The sequence below is a fragment of the Engystomops pustulosus genome, chromosome 4 (assembly GCF_040894005.1).
Source record: "Engystomops pustulosus chromosome 4, aEngPut4.maternal, whole genome shotgun sequence".
Taxonomy (NCBI): Eukaryota; Metazoa; Chordata; class Amphibia; order Anura; family Leptodactylidae; genus Engystomops; species Engystomops pustulosus.
In genome coordinates, this window is record NC_092414.1 from 123,340,646 (window position 1) to 123,356,517 (window position 15,872).

General features: G+C 37.2%; 1 protein-coding gene and 1 long non-coding RNA gene across 3 annotated transcripts in view; one reads left to right on the plus strand and one right to left on the minus strand.

The window, feature by feature from the left end:
- Positions 1-13,445, plus strand: part of LOC140127068 (uncharacterized) — a 50,736-nt gene extending 37,291 nt beyond the window's left edge. For both annotated transcript variants that reach the window (XR_011854947.1, XR_011854946.1), the window contains exon 3: positions 13,215-13,445. This is a non-coding gene — a long non-coding RNA (uncharacterized lncRNA). The remainder of the gene's footprint in view (positions 1-13,214) is intronic.
- Positions 1-15,645, minus strand: part of SEMA3D (semaphorin 3D) — a 142,489-nt gene extending 126,844 nt beyond the window's left edge. The window contains exon 1 of the mRNA XM_072147286.1: positions 15,264-15,645. The gene's annotated coding sequence lies outside the window, so the exon portion shown is untranslated. The remainder of the gene's footprint in view (positions 1-15,263) is intronic.
- Positions 15,646-15,872: the final 227 nt, after the last annotated feature.

The window sequence follows — 15,872 nt, forward strand, 5'->3', positions numbered from 1 at the left end:
TTTATTGATATATTTGTACACATTAGGAAGGATTAGTAAATCCTAATAACAATTTTGGAATAAGAAACTTCCCAACATGACATCAGTTTTGAGCTGCTAAACCACTAAATGCAGGGTACCAGATTTTCTACTGACATTACTTATTATAAAACTGGAATGACATGTATCATGTAAAATCAATAGAAGAAATAGAAAACACATGTCTACATATAATAATAGGTTGTATATTTCACAGTTTGGAAAAAAGCAAATACTTATCTCAGTATACCACCATAAAAGGGAATCCAATGCTCTGAAGACTTGTATGTAATAAATTACTACTGAAATATAGATATTCTGGTTACTTGTATCATCTTGATATATTTCAGATTTAATTCAGTTCTATTGAAATATAATATTTTGAAGATTTTATTCAAACTCGTGATGACCCTGTGTGCCGTTTATAAGGTCTGCTAAGACATTAGTAAGGTGTGACATTAGCAGCTTTTGCTAGTCTGTGGTGACTAAGATTGAGAACCACCATTCTAAACCTAACACCCGTGTTGATTTAAGTGTCTTTTGAAGTCTTAATAGCCCTCACATGGTGTCATCACTTTCCCTTAGTGAAAGTGTTTATATACTTACGTATACTGTATTTTGGCCCTCTGTTCAATGTTGAAAGTCTGGACTTTGTTCAGATGGAGACACACAAGATAAATTATATTTGTCACCTACTCCTTTATCTACTGAGTGCATTAAAAACATGCATTGAAAGGTTATTTTACTAAAACTCTGTGTAGAATAAAAAACAATAAGCATCCCTAAACTTGTAGTAATGGCTTCCCAAAACTGAATTCCTGAAGGATCATTGTTTGTTCGTTTTTATTTATATTCACAATTTCATGAGTTTGCCTTTTTTTCTGCAAGAAATTGAAGTAAAAAACCCATAACCTGATTTTGTTTTTGTGTATCTAAATTGGAGGTAGAACAGTTGGAGAAGGTAGAACTTTGCAACTAAAACTTCCAAAAACGTTTAGCAGCATGCGAAATAGGGGAACAGTTTTGTATACTGAATTAAGTGTAAATATAAGTGGCCTCTAGGGCTTCGTCTCCTCACCTACAAAGCGCCTATTTAAAAATTTATTGAAAAATAAAGTATCTGTCAATTTTAAAAACTACAAAGGATTGTTCCAGTACCAGGTTCTTCTTGTTCGTTTGTGTAAATATTTCCTTACATTGGCCAATGTCAATTCATTTTTTTCTGTTCATAGTCTCTTATATAACACTAAGGTTATATGATTAAACTATGTCTTAAATGGTGATTCCTGCATTGCCTATACAATTCACATAGCTATCATTCAAAAGCTTGTTTGGCCCCAGCTATTCCTCCCAAACCCAAAGAAAGAAGTATGCTAAGCTGGAGAGAAGAGAGTAAGATGCTGACAGAAACCCTGACAAAGGGAAATCAACAGCCTAATCCATATATATTAGTTGGTCATCCAATCGTGACATAAATTGATAGGTATGTATGACTAACGTAATGTGCATGAAAAGCTTTACACATGTAAACCGCTTATTCATATCTTCAAATGACTGAGGAATATAGCTTTTCCCTGAAGGTCTAGTACAGTGTAATCGTATAGTAAAATTACTCATCCAGTACTAGTACTATTTCCATATGATGCAGCTTCTGTGCATTATACTATTTCACAGTAATAACTCCACATTATATAATGAAGCAATCATTTAGTTTAGGATCTACATACAAGACACATTTTCCGTTCACATACCTAGTAATTAATCCTCTCCTGTCTCCACACTAATTGGCATAGTACTGTATCTACATCTAGATTTTAACAATGTGTCTTTCTTTTTAAGCCAAGTACATTAAGTCATTTTGTTCTTGTTCTAGTCCCAGTCATTCAAGTCTTATCTGTCTTTCATGGACATCTTACTGTCTCCATTGGCTTTGTTTCATCTCGCTAAGGAATGAACCCCCTCTGGCTACTCTGTCATTTTTCCAAGATATTCCATAGTGATTTGAATCTGAAGTCAAATGAATCTTTTATGATCTCCACATGTTCTATCAAAATAATGTGATAGGTTTAATAATTTTATAGCATACAATAACAATTATACATGGTTTAATAAAAATAGATATTCAACTTTTCAGGCATCTTTATGGTGCCTCCCAGGTACAATCCAATTTTGTAGGATGGGTTTGTTATCATGCATAGCATAACGGCCAGAGTTCAATAATATGGCAGCTGAGTTAAGCAATTCGGCACCCGAGTTGATGCAACTTCGTATGAACAGAATGAGTTGCAGATGAATGTCCTCTGGCATCATATGAATCTACTTTGGCGATGATTACAATGTTGCATTGCATACCACCTCTAATGAAAAGCGACATAATTGTGCAATATGGAAATGTATGCGTAAAGTATGAAGTAAGCATAAAATTGAAGAACATATGTCAACAGGGTATAAGGGAACTTCAAAATTATGTAGGGGGATATGCTTGTTTGAGGTTTACATTTTTTTACATTGTGTTGACAGAACATACAAGATATAGTCATATATGATGATGACAATGCATATTTTTGATCATGAAAGTGTTGCGCCTACATTAAGTTTTACTCTCTATCCTTTACTAGCATGTTGATCCTTTAAAGTCTGACTACTTGGACTAATAATGACAGGTCAATAATTTTTTATGGCAGTGAAAGAGTAGCTTGACCCTTTCACTTTATTTATCAGAAAGACTGGGTTTCCCATGGTCGTCATCAGAATCCCAGCAGGTGAATCCGTGAACCATTACCAATCACCATTATCAGCATAATCTTCATTCCAGAATAGTGGGAATAACATTTTGTCAAACAAACTTTTCAATGTTTCTCATGAGACACATTTTGAGATTAAAGGTCCCAGAGATTAAAATGTAACAATGTAACAATAGTTATGTGTTATCTGCACATCTCTCTGATGTAGTGATGCACCCAAATATTAGATCATTTCTTTCATCTTCTTATCTGCCTTAAATAATTACAACAGGAAACTTGAGTTCCATTCCAATCTCTTTGTTACCCCATCACACCATAATGGGGCACATTTACTTACCCAGCCGACGGAGTTCCCAAAATACAGAGTGTCCGTCAAACGTGCACCCAATTTCCTGCATCTGTCGCTGCCCTGCTCAGGTCCGCCGGAGTTCACCATCTTCTGCCTGGTGTATGTAAGTGCATTGGTTGTGACACAATTTGAATATTAAATCCCATGCTCAGTCTGAAACAGTTGGATCGCTCACCCCCCGATTTCTGTCGCATGAAAGCCAGCGCAGCTGCCCCGAAATCTGATCGCGTGCGACACAATCCCCAGTTAAATAGCTGTCAAAGTGGCGCAAATCCACAAAATTTCTAAAATCCGACGAAAGTGCGATCTGCGGGACCCCTAGTAAATAAGCCCCAATGTCTTGTATTGTCTTGTAAAAATTAGATTTTTTGAAATAGTTTCAGAAGGATCAGATAACACTGTCACATTTATGGAAAATCAGTGTTTTTTTCTTGGTATTTTTTACTGTAGGGATACATCTTTTGCCAAATAAAATGCCTGTCCCTAGCACCAAATATTTGAAGTTAATTTAACTGTAAATTTCAGTGGTTGATCTAATGTCTGCGGGGCCTTTGGATTTTGGTTAAAGAAATAACTTTCAGCATTGTAAGCAACCAGTTGACTGTTATGCAATGTGTGAGACTGAATTTTTAAGGTACCAAATACTTCTTCAATAACTGCTGACTAGCAGCTAGGCCTCACATAAACTCCATACTTATCCAAACTCAGTCTCAGTAATCAGTCATCAGGTGTCAGACAGAAACAGGACACCTCCATGCACCTAAGATGGTAGAGCAGTAGTGCTGAAACTGGCGGGTGTGGATAACTTTCTATGAAGTATAAAGTCTGCCCCTTTTCTGTGATAACTAATTTAACACACTTTCAGCTATTAGAACACCAAAATAGTAGACCCCATAGCTATGGGCAGAAAGAGCAGCCCTAATCGGGTTTGAAAACAAAACCAACAATTTGAACATAAGTGATATAACACTCAAATAGAATAAATGTGCATCAAATTCAATCTTTAATAGGAATATACATTAGGGCTTTACACTTTCAGCTATGTTAACCAGTGCTACATCTGTATCCAGCACAGGACTCTAGACCTAAAGCAGTATGGTGATAGAGATCATTAACCCCTAGGCGCACCAGGACGTTATAGTACGTCCCCGGGGCTAGATGCTTAGCGCACGGGGACGTTCTATAACGTCCTGCTTCTGGCACCGGCTCACGAACGGAGCCGGTACCAGAAGCAGCGGCTGTCAGCTGTCTAGTACAGCTGACAGCCTGCGCTAACACCCGCGATCGGAGCCGGCTCCGATCGCGGGTGTTAACCCCTTACACGCCGCGGTCAAACATAACCACGGCGTGTAAGGGTGTTTGCGCTGTGGATCGGATCCCCCGTGCCGCTTACCGGGGGATCCGATCCACTTCTGGGCAGCTCCGAGGACTGGCATGTGCCCCGGAGCTGCCCGGTCTCCATGGCAGCCAGACCCCTTCCGGGTCTGGCTGTAAACTGTCTGAGCATGCGCAAGCTTGCTCAGACAGTTTACACTGCTCTACAATAAAATAGTATTGTAGAGCAGTGTATTGAACTTAAACCAGTGATCAGAGCATCACTGGTTTAAGTTCAAGTATGTATAAGTAAAAATATGCAAAAACAGTTAACACTACACATTATAATAAATAAAAAATAAATACATAAAAATATAAGCCCCTAAAATGTCACTTTCCCATAAAAAAACTTAATAAAGTATAAAAAACATAAAAACACAAAAAAACCCTGCATATTTGGTATTGCCGCGTCCGTAACAATCTGCATAATAAAACAGAATTGTTACTGGACCCGCACGGTAAACGCCGGAGGAAAAAAACGCAAAAAACATTCCGAAAAAAGATAATTTTTAATTAATACCCTATAAAAAATGCTCTAAAAAGTGATTTAAAAAATGTTATGCACTCCAAAATAAGCCCACTAAAAAGAACAACTGTTCTCGCAAAAAATAAGCCCCTAACAAGATTTATCTGCCAAAAAATAAAAAAGTTATGCATATAAAAAGATGGTGATGCTAAAATGAATAAGATTTTCTCCAAATTAGTTTTTATTCAGTACAATTGAATAAAATACACAAAACCCCCACATATTTGGTATCCCTGCGTCCGTAACAATCTGTATAATAAAACAAAATCGTTATTAGATCCGCAAAGTGAACCCCGTAAAAAACAACCTAAAAAAACTCTCTCTGATAAAGATGATTTTTTATTAATGCCCTTTAAAAATGCTCTAAAAAAGTGATTTTAAAAAGTTAATCTAATCTAAAATAAGACCACTAAAAAGAGCTATCATTCTTGCAAAAAATAAGCCCTTAAACAGATTTGTGAGGTGAAAAATAAAAAAGTTATGCATATGAAAGACGGTGATGCTAAAATTAACAACAATTTTGCCAAATTACTTTTTATTCAGTAAAAATGGGAAAAAATTAAAAAATATATATAAATGAAGTATTTTCATAAACGTGGCGACCCATAGAATAAAAATAATATACTATTTTCATGGTATGGTTAACGGCCAAAAAAAAAACCACATAAAAATGTTCCTAAAAATTGATGATTTTCATTTCCTCCACCAACAAAGAGTTAATTAAATCTCACCAATTAGCTATAGATGCCCCAAAATTATGTATTAGAAAAGTGCATCTCATGTGGCAAAAGAAATAAGCCCCTATAGGTCCTCAATAAAAAAAAAGAAAAAAATTATAGCCTGTACAATGTGACATAGCAAATCTGATTTGAATGGCGCCTCCTTCCCTTCTATGCCCGGCCGTGCGCCCATACAGCAGGTTACCACCACATATAGGGTATCCGTGCACTCGGGAGAGATTGGGTAACAAACTTTGTGGAGCCTTTTTTCATTTTATCCATTACAAATGTTTAATTTTCCACCCAAAATGAGTGTATTGTGAAAAAATATTACAATTTGCAGACTCCACCTCCATTTTGTTTTAACCCCTATAAAACACGTAAAGGGTTAACAAACTTCTTAAAAGTGGTTTTTCATACGTTGAGGGGTGTAGTTTCCACAATGGGGTAATTTACGAGTCTCGCTATTATTTAGGCCTCTCAGTGTCAATTAGAAGTTGAGCAGGTCCATCTAAATACAGGTTTTGGCGATTTTACAAAAAATGTGAAAAATGGCACCCAAATTCTGAGCCTCATAACATTCTAGTAAAATATGTGGAATCTGAAAAACCCATGCCAACATAAAGCAGACATTTGGGAAATGTAAGTTATGAATTTATTTGGGTGCTATGACTTTCTGAATCAAAAGTAGAGAATTTAGAACGTTGAAAATAAAGAATTTTTCAAAAATTTTGCCAAATTTTGTTTTTTTTCATAACTAAACGCAAAAGATTTCATCCAAATTTTTAAACTAATTTGAAGTACAATGTGTCACGAGAAAACAATCTCAAAATCCCCTGGATATCTCATAGCGTTCCCACGCTATAACCACTTATAGTGACACAGGCCAGATTTGAAAAATGGGGCCGCGTCCTTTAGGCCAAAAGATGCTGTGTCCCGTAGGGGTTAATATATGCAATATGCAATGTAGACCCTCACATTTAGATAAACCAAAGTCAAATGTATTGATTAATCCAAGCTAAGTGCTCACATATTTATCAGGTAAATGCAAATTGTAGAATCTCCTACTTGATGCTCCTGAACCAACATGTGGATGACAGCAAAGACCATTTACTGCATATGTGAATAGTAAAAAAGTTAAGAGGAAATACAAGCTTACACACAAATTTTTTACTAATAGGATCCGGATTCTACCATATGCTGCCATTAACATCTATTTAAATTGCATTTGAATCTCCTTCACTTTGGCCTCTTTCTAGAAGTAGAACGGAATAATGGACAAGTAGTGAATTGAGCATGTGCATATACCCATGACTTCTAGAGGGGCCCTAGAATTCTTGTTACACCACAGACAAATGTTTTAATTGTAGACAATTATCTATAGTAATCCAAGGTAAGTAACTGCATATGGACATACACTTCTGATGTGTATGATCAAAGCAATACATCACTTATAATTCATAATTTTCTTAAAAAGTATGTAAAGTATGTAATTTTGTATATTAAGAGTAAAGGACAAAACGTTAAGTAGGACAAGCTTTCTTCAATAAAATTAATCTACAGTAAGTAGTATAAAATTTCACAGCTTCACTCCACACTACATATCCCAAAGAGCCCTCTGTTCCATAAGGAAATGTCTTCATACAGAGAAGTTCAGGGTCGCCACAAGTAAACTAATTGTGGCATTTAGCAATTTTAAGATGTATGTTAAAGGAGACCCATTAACGAGATAAACAACCAACAAAGCAAAACTTGTTATAAACCCTAACGTTTACAAGGAGGGACTAAGAGTTAAAGCAGTTTAACATAATCTTCAGACCAATGTTTATTTGTACCAGTAAAATAGCAGCATCATAAGGCTCTGCACAAATTGGCACATCTTGTCCATGCATAATTCCTGCCTTTTAATATTTTTTTACTAAAAAGACATCACAAGAAGTTTTTGTATTTCATAAAAAAATATTCTATAGTGAATAGACATCTCCCACATTCACTTTATTTTTGATTCAATTTCATAAATGTGCCACTTTATTAATCTATGACCAATTGGTTAAGAAATTAGATATGCCCAACTATTCATGAAGGATTTCCCAAAGCCGGAGGAGGATTCACTAACATTTTCTTGAACTCTTAGAAGGTGATAAAAATAGATTTATCAGTATCATAATGCTTAAAAGAAGAGATCTGTTTGGATACATCTTAAACAATTTTATCTAATATAATATTTCACTATCCAGTAGATAGCTCTTTATACATGAATATGTCTATCATGTGAAACTACTAGCTATATTATGTTTTAAAGAGGATGTACGACTTCAAAAAATAATTGATAAATGCCTCTGGGTTTTATAAAACCAATAAAAATGCCTCTCTGGTGCTGTCCTTCAGTCTCGTCCAACACTGTTGACTTGACTTGACTATATGCAACTAGAGGCAAGAATTATGGGCAGCTTGGAAGGTACTGGAGAAGGTGAATATGAGCTGTTTATTATTTGTATAACCCCTGACGATATATATCAAAAATCCATAGAAAAAAACTCTATTCATAGGTATTACTGTGTTGATTCTTATTCCCCAAGTGTTTAATTGTTCCTGGCAAAGGTTTATTTCCTTTACATCATTCAATAAAACAGATGCAGTACAGTAGTGACAAGAAAAACTGGTACAGTGGTGTCAGTGCTCACAAACTACTTCAAGTGTATGGCCAACTAAGCCGATGATAGACTTCTGCACAGCATCCCATCAAAAAAGAAAAAAGAATATGGGAGAGACAAGTAACAGTCTTAGTTTTAGATAGCCCTGAATATGTTCTCACTACTACTAAATGCTACCTAATTTTTCATTATATATGCTGTATATTGATACATCTGAAATAAGAAACAGGTCCATCAAAATCTGGACTATGAGACTATAAAGAGCTCTTTTTCTAATCGGTAATTCTATACTATGGACACAGTCTTAGTGGCAGCTGAATCATTTCATTTTCATAAAAAATCCTGCTTGTATTAAAGCTAGTACATCGCTCCTCAGCTGAAGAGCCTAACGGAGCCCGTGAGATATCTCTTATTCATATGAAGAGACAACAGCTAGAAATAATACATTATTGTTGGGAGGTCTTGTACAGATTTTGCATCAGGGCAGGTTTAAAATATACCTTTGGTTCCAACTTATACAATTCTATAGCTATATATTTTCCCTATGATATATACAGTGTCCAGAGATTGGTCACAGTTCATTAAAGCAATACAAGAGCACTTCAATCCATGCAGATCACAAGGAAGGGTGGGTAGCATAAAAGCTGCCTTCAAAAGAAACAACCATGCCCTAAGGCAGCTGTTTCCTAAGAACTGGCCTAAATCTGAACCCAGTGACATTGACCTATTACACAATACAAGGCACAGCTACCTCATTGCTTACTACAGTAAAGAAGCTTGCATTTCTGCAGAGTGGGAAGATTATTTTAACTATAACAAAAGTTACATAATTTTTAGTGTTTGCATATACAAAGGAGCTACAGCAAATCCAAGCTGGAGTAAAAGCTACAGATTTGGACAAAACAACTGCTAGCGGAAACTGTTCATCGGCTCCCGAAGAATTCTGCATTAGTAGCAAAAGAAAACATATGAATAAATCAGTAATGAATGTATACTAAAAAGTAGAGTATAATGTATTTGAAACATATGATAGTACAGTAGTGTGAGAAAACACAATGGGGCAGATTTATCAAGCAGTCTGAAAGTCAGAATATTTCCAATTGCCCATGGCAACCAATCACAGCTCCCCTTTAAAATATTCATGAGCACTGGTGAAATGAAAGCTGAGCTGTGATTGGTTGCCATGGGCAACTGGAAATATTCTGACTTTCAGACTGCTTGATAAATCTGCCCCAATGATTGTGTTTCTCATTCTCAATTTGCAATCAATATTAGAAAGGAATGTATAATCTATAACATGTACATTTTAATTATGACCACCTAAGGCCTCAAACTTACCACCCCCAGGGTGTCCTCTCTAACCATGCAGATCCCACCCCGGTCAGTGTTATTGTAATATCTGTGCCAAAGGCTTCCTGTGTCTTCAGAGTGCGGCTTAGGTGGCATTAGTTTTCCTTTGTATTTTGTGTGAGGTTGCTGCTGTATTGTTATTAATCGAGCAACACCCAGCTCTCTGCAGCCCAGCCCTATCCAGCAAGGGTTACTGCAGTGATGGATGGCTGATCCAGGTACTGGAGGCGACATCCAGCAACTCCTTTATATATCAACCCAGTTACATTTCCTAATACTTGTTCCTTGTGATTTCATGTTATTACTTGCTATTCTGTGCATTCGACCTCTGCTACGTTTACTCAACCTCCTTACTTGGCCATCTTGGTTTTGACCCGGTTCTGTCCAACTTTGCTTTTCTGTCTGTTATCCATTGTTTGTCCCTCTGTGTTTGGTCAGCTTACCTGTGTACTTAGTCAGTGGAAGGATTGTTGACCAGAAGTCCCTAACCAATTGAGTTTGCAAGGCTTTTTACATAAGGGGTTGTGGGGCTGCACCCCCTTCTATACCTCTGGCAAGTGTACTCTAATTTCTCTACCAATAACATTAAAGGGCACCTACCACCCCGATTCTACCTATAAAGGTAGAACGGGTGGTAGGTGGATGAATGGGACGTGAGGATAGCGCTTTTTATGCGGCTACTCCACGCCCCAGTAGCCTTGTTCCTCCGCCTACCATTTAATCTTCTGCGCGCAGTTCCTCGTAGCTGCACGACCTCGTCCTAGTCCCCGCCATTCTGCGCATGCGCAGAACGCAGGCCTTCGGCTGCGCGGCCCGGCTCCGAGGCCGGAGCTACTGCGCATGCGCAGAAGGCCACAGATGCCGGGGAACTCGGACGAGGGCGAAGATTAAATGGTAGGCGGAGGAACAAGGCTACTGGGGCGGGGAGTAGCCGCGACTAGTAGCCTCATGTCCGGCTACTCCACGCCCCAGTAGCCGCATAAAAAAATGTACATATTCCGGAATAAAAGTTTTCTAAAAGGGCTATCCTCACGTCCAATTCATCCACCTACCACCCGATCCACCTTTATTGGTAGAACCGGGGTGGTAGGTTCCCTTTAAAGAAAGGTAGACAGGGGCTTTTTCCTGGAACTTTATTGGAATTAAAAACAGGGCTCGCCTCTGCAGGTACATAAAGTGTTTTATGGTGTGCTCTAGTTTGGCATGAAGCTCCAATCTTGTATTGGTGGTGGCAAAAGGCATAGTAATTTCCCACAGAGATCTATGGGCGCCATATTACCATAATGAAGAACTACCCAGCCAACATTTGTTTTTCATTCTCATTTTTTTTAAAATAAGGATCTAAATAAAAATGCAACTCCATAATGGTATTAGAAGAGCTACCACAGACTAACATAAATTATACTGTTTGGATCGATACCAGCTGAAAAAAAGCACAGAAGATATGGTTCATCCCTGCCAATATTCACCATGATGTTTACTTGAGGTTCATTTTACATGGGAATGTAAAGCTGGCATCACTTTCAGTACTCAGTTTACAATAAAATACTTTCATTCTGGATCACCAGCTGTATTTTATATAATACCAGGAGTAATCTATGCCACATATGAACAAACCAATGCTGCCTCTTGTTGTTTTCTAGCTTATGCAATTTTTATCTTAAGACAATTTGATCCTCGCATTAAATAGCAAATCCTAGTAAAATAACAAAGCAACTGCAGTTCAGTTGTGCGGAAATCTTTATTAATACCATAATAAAAATTTTTTGGGATGACGCACGATAACGTGAAATAATCCAGTGAAAAAGCATTCTATTCTACATATCATGCCCTGACAAATTTTACAATGCAAGTCTTCTTTTCAAATTGTCAACTTCCAATTACCGACCTATGGGACTGGTAAAATACATGTCATGAATATATATTAAATGATGATCCATTTCCTACAGTTTATTGCTATTATTCATAGTGCACCATGTACTATATGGCGTTGTACATTTATAAAAGGGTTCACATAGATTGCTTGGGTTGCACTGGAGACGTCTTGGAAACGGTTTACAAAAGAGTGGATAGTAGGAGAGATTACATGTGGGACAGTATTGGCTGATTAGATCTGAGATATGGTTATGGACATGGTTAGTATTTTAAACTGAATTTGCAGCATGATAGATAAGCAGATCAAAACTTGACAGAGAGGAGAGGCAGAAGAGCAGTGAGAAGACAGATGGATTAGGCGGGAATCAGAGTTAAGGATAGATTGGAGGAGTGTTTTCTGGGAGACCACAGAGAAGAATATTGCAGTAATGGTGAATGATGAGGGCATGAACCCACCATATGTTCATGGAAGGAACATACAGTCATACACAATCACTGGTAACTACATAGCCCTTGTCTTTTTGGCAACAAATTATTACACTGAGCTCAATCCTACATTATTAGCCAACAGCCAAGTTTTCTACTTCACATGCCTAAGCAACCCTGTCACACAGTTTACAATCTAATTCATAGTAACACAGGGCAAATACTTCTTCCATGTAGTTTTCTATTGCACCAAATGGTGCTGACCCAGTTCTGACTGGGATTTTAAAGACAACTGTTATTATGACCTCAAATAAATAGTTTACTATTTATCCAGAATTAGGGTGATAACAAAAAAGATTATTATTGGTACAATCTAGCCACATATAATTGCTGCAAAATGGTTGTCTACAGCTGTATGTGCCCTTCCAAAAGCATCATACTTGAACTAGTAGGCTGAAAAGCCATTAAGATGAAGTCATATATGTGGCATGAAGGGCACACAATGCGCCCAGTCGTGATAAATCCCTCATGTCCATGATTAGACCATAAGCACCAGTATAATACCTGGCAATATGGGCAGCCAGGATGCACATTGAGTAGAAGCATGACAATGCAAGGCTAGAAAAGATGGTATTTTGGGACTATTGGTATTATTGCCACAATAGGCAAGCAAAATGATGTCATGATACACCGGCAACTTCAGCTGGCTGTTGTGCTGATATGATAAACAACTGAGAATGTTATCTCTCACGTCAATGCACCAGTTTTTAGATAGGGACAGAGTTAGGTCAAAGTTAAAAAAGAGTTGTCTTCATTCCACCTTCCAAAAACACATTAGCATATAGGATGGAAACATTTTTTAACCAAAGACAATTTACTGGAAGAAATATTGTCTGTTATGGAAAAATTGCATACATGAGTACTTTTAATTATATTTTTATGCCTGAAAGTCTGTAAAACCTGGACCATACAGAGTAGATAACACACAAATGGTGCAGAGGGTACACATATATTTTGCATACTAGTGAAACTAGTTATTAAACATGTTTAATAATGAGATAGATTATGCATTCTACTCTAACACCACACATATATCTATATATGTGAAAAGTAGAATTTATGTTGGAAGGTTAAACAATCATAAAAGTAAAGTACTAATAACAGTAAATGTCTTCCTAGGTTATTGCTAAATTCCAAACTACCGAACAATTGTTGTTTGTGAAGACCTCAGCGAGTGCTGCATGAAGAAGATAAGGGATTATTATGGAGGCAGGGGTCGTAAAAGTGTCGATTCAAAGGAGTCAAGTGAAAATAGCTCTCATTGTCATTGGAAAATGAAGAATGCTATTTCATCTCTAGACTTTTTCCATACATTGTACTTTAATTACCAATAAAGCAGAGTGAAATGTTGGCTGGCAAGCAGGTGGGAACCGTTTTGTCACTGAGATATTAACAAGACATTGTATACAAAACATCACTCACATTTTTGTGAAGGGAATCAGCTCTGTTATACTTCAAATCCAGAGAATGGTTGAAGTCAGCTATATGACCATGATCTTCTTCCCATTACGGTGGGGATAAATCATGGTGTTGTGCTCTGGTCTAATTACTCTGGATAAGCAACAGAGATGTATCTGGAGTACAAAGGGGCTTTAACTTTTGGGTGTCAGACTGTTAGAGGAAAGTTAAACTAGAGGTCATATGTCTCATTATAACTATATAATATGCAACTGATACAAACCTCCCATTGATCATGTAACAATTACTAAAAATGACTATAATGATATAGGATGACATGTAATCTACTGATTTCCCCAGAAAGTAGTTTAAATCAGGAGTTGTACTTTTCTGTTGTCCTTGAATGTAAAAATGAGACACAGAGGCTGGAGAATCCCACTACTAAAATAGCAATATCCTGTTTGGACAATATCTAACTTCCAGTATACATTAGCAACACACTTCCACAATAATTGCCTCCGACTTCAAATACGATGGCATTTCTGTAAGTAGCATTATCATCAAAGGAGGTCACCACAATTGTGGGTCTGTTGGTTTTCTTATGCAATAAGGCTATGGATTGCAATATACAGTACAAGTAGATTTCTGTATATATATATATATATATATATATATATATATATATATATATACACTCATCTGATTATATATATATATATATATATATATATATATATATATATATATACTAAATATGGGTGTGATCATATACGCCCTATTACAGACAGTATGACTGATTGAACCAGCAGACTCAGGAGTTGGAATGCTTATTACACTGCACTATATAACTTAGGATAAAACGTAACAAGACAAGCTGAAAACCAGCTCAGTCACACAAATCATTATTAGGGACCTTATAAAGTAAGCTTGCAGCGTACTTCATTAAAAATCCATTTTGGCAAAGATGTTTAGAATGGTTATGTCTGTTCCTCAATCTGTAACATGTAGACTTCCCTGTAAATGTTGGCAGGCTTTCACCAACCTGGAAATGACTGCCAATGTTTAAGAAAAAGCATGCTGAATATTTTCAAGACTCAGTAATTCCTTCAAAAAGTCAAATAAAGAATTCAGGCACATGATGTACTTTAAAGCGTCGTCTACTACTACTCAAATGCTCTCCCCAGTAATTATACCACAAAATCACATTATAGAAATTCTAATTAAAGGTTTAACATGCTGAACTAAATAAGATACATGTATATAATAAAGTGCAGGTCAGTTATGCAACTAGATTGAGCAATCCAATATACATATCCTAAGTCGTTCCCTGTGTTCATACTACATCACAGTATATTGGACATTGTATTTTAAGTTATACAAATAGACTGTTTAGCCTAACTTAACAGAATAGTTAAATAGGCACAGGTAATAGAAATACATATAGGTGATAGATAGATAGATAGATAGATAGATAGATAGATAGATAGATAGATAGATAGATAGATAGAGTAGCTAGATAGATGACTATAGAGACATATATAGAGTGCATATACACATATGTACATAGGAGAAATAATACTATATATATATATATATATATATATATATATATATATATATATATATATATATATATATATATATATAACTACATGCTCTCTGCTTATATTGAAACAGGTGTCAACTAGTAAAAGCTAACCTAAGATGAGCACATCCTATAGTAGACAGTATATTGTACTATATAAGGAGTGAGTGCAGAAAGCCATGTACCTGTTATCTCTGAAGGTAAGTAGTGAGACCCTGAGGATCCAAGTTGCTGTGGAGAGGACTAGCAGTCGGCTGCCAGGAGGTGATGAGCAGGGAGTGTGCGCTATGGACTACACATAGAGAGCTGTCACGCCTAATAGATCCAGTGCCAGGATGAAGAAGTCGGGGTCCAGGGCTGGACTACTGCTGCTGTGGCTGAGCTCCTGTGCTGCTGCTAGCCACTGCCATAGCCTGTGCTGGAGCTCTTCCACTCATTCATCCACTTTGTCAACAAACCAATGCAGTGCCCGTGTGAGTGCAGCTCAGCCAGAGGGGAGGGGCAGGCCCGGGCTGCTGACACTCTCCTCCTAGTCTCCTCACACACAGAGCACAGGGCTACACGTGAAGCAGCACTACACTGATTCATTGTTCACACCGCCCCGACCTCTCCAATCTCAATGACATAATTGCCTCGGCACTCACATGGCTTGCCAAGAGTTAATGCGGTGCTTAGCCCCTCCACATAAAGTCAACAAGGCTCCAATGTGCCATTTACGTGGCTTTCACTACAGGGACCTTTCCATTTCTAGGGATATAGTCACACAGGGGTGAAGTGTTGTCAAAAATATCTGC